This window comes from Protobothrops mucrosquamatus, unplaced genomic scaffold (assembly GCF_001527695.2).
Source record: "Protobothrops mucrosquamatus isolate PMUCROS unplaced genomic scaffold, P.Mucros_1.0 scaffold4360, whole genome shotgun sequence".
Classification (NCBI taxonomy): Eukaryota; Metazoa; Chordata; class Lepidosauria; order Squamata; family Viperidae; genus Protobothrops; species Protobothrops mucrosquamatus.
The window spans coordinates 54,860-61,163 of record NW_015390274.1 but is presented as its reverse complement, the minus strand read 5'-3'; the positions used below and the strand labels follow the sequence as shown (position 1 = coordinate 61,163).

General features: G+C 35.9%; 1 protein-coding gene across 1 annotated transcript in view; it reads left to right on the top strand.

The window, feature by feature from the left end:
- The window catches only part of NCAM2 (neural cell adhesion molecule 2), a gene marked incomplete at its 5' end in the record, with an annotated part of 70,897 nt that overhangs the window by 12,908 nt on the left and 51,685 nt on the right, over positions 1–6,304 (top strand). The window lies entirely within an intron of this gene.

The window sequence follows — 6,304 nt, the reverse complement described above, 5'->3', positions numbered from 1 at the left end:
AAAAAAAAAAAAAAAAAAAAGTTGTGCCACTAAAATGTATCCTTTTTGCTGCTAAAATTCAGTGTCATTGTATATATCAGGCAAAAGTGGGAGGAAAACAGAATACATCTGGTGGGCAATTGGGTGTGTATCCCTGAATTCAAATCAATCTCCTTATTAATTAGTAAATAAAGTGTTGATGGTACAGCATTAGAGAGGGTTACATAAACATATATTTATTTTAAACATACTGTATATATTTGGCATACTTTCTCCCCCTAAAACTATTAAATTCACACACACACACACACACACACACAAACATACTGTTATATACCCTACTGTAATACTGTATATGCAGGCATAAATAACCACATTTCGTATGAATTGCAATGTTCATATCCCTTTTCTTTGCTTGTATATTTCTTTGTAAAGGAATGTAGACCTCTTAACACATAATTTGGTGTGATATTTCCCAGCAGTGATAAGTTAGGATCATTGCTCTTACATTTATCATATTGCTGTCCATCAAAATTGCTTTCTGAGTTTCTAGACCTCATTGTTATTTCAAAGTCAGTGGGAATGAGGGAACTGTACATGACTTCTTCCCAAACAGATCTTTGCAATCACTGATTCTGGCATATTCTTTGGAGAAAAAGCTGCAAAACCTAGAATATCAGTCTGAAAAACCAAGCATGGATATGACAGAACATAAGAGTTCCTCTTTGGGATTGCACTGTAATGATAACAATTGTATTTATCAGCCATTACTCACCATGAATAACAGATAAAGAAAAACTGCTTCCTGTTGGAAAATGTTGGGCAGGAAGATTTAAATGCAAATGTAAATGACTAGCATTTGCTATATATTTTGCTGAAAAACTTTCTCTTTCTTTCTTTCTTTCTTTCTTTCTTTCTTTCTTTCTTTCTTTCTTTCTTTCTTTCTTATTTATTTATATCTATTTGTAGATTTGAATTCTACATGTCTATGTCTATTAAGATAATTGGGGCAACATCTAACAATATTAACTGATATCTGATGAGTTTAGTGAAGTGGATAAAGTTCTTTGTAACATGAGTTCTGTACCTGTTGGTTTTCAGCTTGTAATTCTTATGTCCTATCGTTGTAGTGACATATGCACTCTTCCTATATCTTAGGATTCCAAAAGCCAAAAGTAGATTTGTGAATTCAAATGTAACAAGCACACAAGTAAGGCAAAAGTTGGATACTACAAACACATAGACACATTTTCATACATACGCATAATCTACTTTAATAATTCTATATTTAGAGCAGACAGAAGAGCCAGTAGAAGCTGGCTCTTCTACTTAATTTTAAATTAGGCTTTCTGTTTCAAGACAAGTTCATGTTGTTATAGCAGCACCAATGTCTTAAATGAAAGAGAAAAGGTAATGGGAAATTAATTCAATTCTTGTAATTCTGTTTGAAAGTGTCTTCGTATTAATATATGTTAGAAAATTGATTTCAGGAAGTTTCTCAATCATTATCAAGGACCTCTAGCTATGTATCTTTCTAAAGGTTGGTGGCCTACTTTCTTAATGGAAGCTATTACATGATATGGCTGTAATTTTTTTAAAAAAAAAACCTTTGGAAGTACTGAGAATGAAATAAGCAAGTTACATTAAATTAAGACTTTCAACCCAATGCTCACCCAAAAAGTTCTTCAGAAGGAAAAACAAAGGAAGACATAAAAAGTTTCACACAAGTCATATATCAGGGACAGTAATATATTCTTGGTTTCATACCTACTTTGAATGCTGGTTGACAAAGATGTCCAATTAAGGGTAGCATTTTAAAAAAATGTATGCTTCACCAATCTTATTGTTTAAGTGAAGCACTCCTTTGTGAATTAAAGTCATGCTGTTTTGAAAGCTCTTTTGCCCTTCACCTCAAGTGCAATCCTTCAATGAAGTTACAGAACATTAGGCTACTTTAACATTTGAGAATGCTAACACACTTTGTGAAATTCTTCATTTAAATTATTTACACAATTCTACTATAAATATTACTTTTAGGTAAATACAAAACTTTGATCATACTACATACAAATAATAAAATAGTCCAAGTAAAATACTGAACTCTTGGCAAAAGACTGGCAACAGCTTACAAGAACTATATAATAGTTTGGTAGGTGTCTTGCAAACCTGATCTGCAGGTTTTAAACTGAATCTAGCAAAGGAGGCAAACAATAGTGTGAAACATAGTACTAAAAAAAGGGGGAGAGCTATTTAGAATACTGAGACACTTTTTGTCAATATTAATGCAAAAAGCAAGAGCTTTCAGGTATTATCCAAACTTTTTGAAAAATTATGGATGAACCCAAAGCTAGAGGGCAAATATTCTTGTTTGCAAAAATGGGGAAATTGGGTCAAAGTAATTACAGAATGCTGAACTGATTTAATATTAGACAAAATGTAGTATCATACTGGGTTGCAATTTCAGAACATTAGAAAAGTATGTGTTGTCTTGCAGAATCTAGCATGAATTAATTCATCAGAAATAAATTATGTCAAGCAAATATGATACTTTTTGATAGAGTCACTAGTTAACAATGGGAATGAAGTATGCATAATATTCAACAAGCACTTGGTGACAACTCCAGTAAAATGTAGTGGAAAAAATGCCAAAATGATGACTCTACCAGTATATAGATATACAGCTAGTTGAAGAGTTATGCTCAACAAATATGGCATCAATGGTTCTGCATTAAACTTGAGTGATGTGCTTGGTTGCACACCAAGGTTTTGTTAGATATCCACTGCTGTTCAACATATTTTAACTGACTTGGTTCTTGGTTAAACTGACATAGAAAATATGACAATCATATTTATAACTGACACTGAGACAGAGGGTGGTGAGTAGGAGAAGACAGTTTTGATAAGGTATAATAAGTGCGAGAAACCACTCAAATAATTTCAAAATTAAGTGATTGTGAAAATTCAAGTGATGGGGGAAACCTTATGGCAACAGTATAATGAAAAATATCTGAGTGTCTTCATAGATTATAATTGAAACATGATCTAAATGAAAAAAAGCAAATGCAATCATTGTTGTATTGACAGAAATATAGTATTGAAATCAATAAAAAATAACTGCTGCTCCTTTCTATTCAATGTTAGTCAGATCATTCCAAGTGTTTTGTACTCATCCTGGAGCTCTGTATTTTAGAAAGTATATTGGCAAATTTGAATATGTATCATTGCATATTGCATTGCATTTTGTGGGGGGGAGAGTGTCATTTTAAATTCCAGTTCATCTTCCTTTGAAGGTATTTTTTTTCTTCTTGTATTACTGTATATTTTCTTCTTACACTATTTTACATTTATGGAGCAGATTGTTTTCTATGGTTTTGTCCCCTTGAAAGATACCAAATCCAGAAAATAGTGCTGGAGACAGGTCCATGATTCTGCTCATGGTATCTGTAGACTAGCATTTAAAGTATTATTTATTTATTTGTACCCCAACTTTATTATATTTACAAACAACTCAAGGCAGTGAACCCATTCAACATATCTTCCTCCTATTTTTCCCACAACAACAACCTTGTGAGGTGGGTTGGACTGAGATGGAATGACTGGCTTAAAATAACCCTGCTGGCTTTCATGGCTAAGGTGGAACTTGAACTCATGGTCTCCAGCTTAATACCCTAGTGCCTTAACCACTAGACCACATAGCTTTACTCTCCTATTGTCCTTCATATTTTATTAAGCTGAAATAAGAGTCTTTTTAACTTGATGACTGGGATCAGTAATGAACTGAAATGAAACAGTGCAATAATCTGAAGATAATTCAAACAAAATGAGAAGAATATATATTCAGTATGTTCTAGATTGGGTTTAGCCACTAAATGATCATATTCACAGTTATTAGCTGTTAATTTTCTAGGGCAGAATGGTTTAATTTTAGTAATTCATGCTCTAAATTGAGAATAGGTTATTTTGAAAGTATAGCTAGTTCAAAATACAGTTTTCATCTTCCGATTAAGAGTGAGGATACTATTACTGCCTCCCTTCCTCCCCCTACTTTTCAATATGTGGCCTAGAAATAAATAGTATGGTATATTATTGTTATAACTATGATTCTGTCTATTTCTACTTTGACCTTACTTATTTTGTACTCATTTTGAATTACTTGTCATATTAGAAGCCATGACAACACTACAATTTAACTGTCATAATAGTGTTTTATATGCCAAAATTGTAATAATTCAATTTGTTGCTAAAGTTGGTGCTTCAATATAGTACATTTGATTCAATGACTTTTATTTTATTTATTGGATTCAAGATATTTAGATATCTTACATCAGGATTAAGAAGACCAACTTCAGGTGTTAATACATAATTTTGTACTTTCATTTTCTTTTCAAATTTTAGAAGGTAGAATAGAGAAAAAAGTCTATAGAGAAAAGTCAGTGGAAATATTATTAAAACTTTTTTTGTTGTATTGTTTACTTCACTATCCCCCTAACAAGTCATCTAAAAGGTCTTGCTCATGATTGGATATAACAAGTATGAGAGAGTCTGTTCTGTTCAATTTAAATCTCAAAATCCCTACACTAGCCTGTGTTATAATTATTTCAAAATATTTCTATATTGCTTTTCCAACCTACAAACAGCCATTAAAATATATAAACAAATGCAAATTTAGCATTATCATATATATATATATATATTTAGAACTTGACTTTAAGCACATTGTCATCATAGTTGGCTCCCTATTTTGCCCTGAAAAAGTTAGGTACTAGGATGAGTTCAACTCATACTAGATAGTGAAATTTAATCACAATCTGTATTCCATCTTTGTGTATGTTCTTTCCAGGCTGCTTTTGTCTTTATTCTTTTGTTTATTTTATTTTATTTTTATTTCATTTATTTTAATTTTGCATCATCAACAGTTCCATAATTCACAAAATTTATATATATAAATAATTTTTTTTGGATTGCTAATAAAGAGTTAAAGGGGAACTGGGATTTCTTCTTCCAATATTTGGGCCGACAGGGTGCATCAAAAAACACTCAAGACACACACACACACACACACACACACACACACACACACACATACATACACACACATCTTTGATTATTTTGAATATTTGAATCCCAGGTGTAACATTTTCTTTAAGAATAAAATTAGTGAACTCTGGGATGTAAAATATTTTATATCCCGGAGTTTACTAACACACACACACACACACACACACACACAAACACATACACAGAGTGGTGAGGATGGCTGAAAATATTATTGGCAGTTCCCTCCCTTCCATCCAGGACATAGCATATAAGCATTGCTTGAGCAGGGTTCACACGATTGTCTGGGACACTACACATCCTCTTCATGACCTGTTTTCTTTGTTACCTTCTGGGAGGAGGCCAGGGGAGCCCTCTTTTATGGGATTCCCCTGGCTTGTAATCACACAATTCCATTGGCTGGTAAGACCCCGTTGCTAGTTAGCCAACCAGCAACGGGCATGAAACTGTATGCAGATGGAGAAGGGCAATCACCCTTAATGGGTGATCAGGATGCGCATAGGGGATTAAGGGGGGGGGATACAAAAGAACACAACACCCCTCCCCTCAAAGTTCTTGCTATCATCCTTGATGAATAGTGGTTACATAGTCCTTCAGATATGTGGGAGGCCGATGCCCTCGCGTTGATCGGCGGGGAACTGTGTGACTCGGTTCAGCTCTTGCCTCGGTACTCTTCCCTCTGCGTGGTTGTCCTTGGGCCGCTGCACTGGGTCTCACTTCTCGAGGTGGTTGACTGACGGGTGGAACCAATGGCCAATACTCGTCCCCCCCGTTGTCTCTGGCCCCGCCCGTGTTGTCGGCCATGCTTTCTTGGCGTAACCCAGCGACCCCGATTCGGCCCCTCAGTTGATCAAGGTGGCGCCGCCAAACCCGGTTGTCCTCCACGCGAACTTCATAGGATCTGGGCCCGGCGATGGAGATGATGGTCGCTTTCACCCACTTCGGCTCCCCCGCATGATTAAGGGCATACACTAAATCCCCCTCCGTAAAACCCCGAGTTACCTTTCTGGATTCCGGTGGCGTGTCCGTTTGGTAGCTGGGATGGAGGCGATCCAGGGGTGACCTCACTCATTGTGGTGGACGGCATGGGGATCACCTCCAACCACTTCGAGTAGGCATCCACCGTTATTAAATAAGATCGGCCCTCCACGGGGCCGGCAAAGTCAACGTGGAGACGGGACCACGGTGCTCGTGGGATCTCCCACTCCAATGGGGTTGCTTTCAGTGGGGCTGAGCGGGATTCCTGGCAAGGCTCACAGGTGGCTACCCA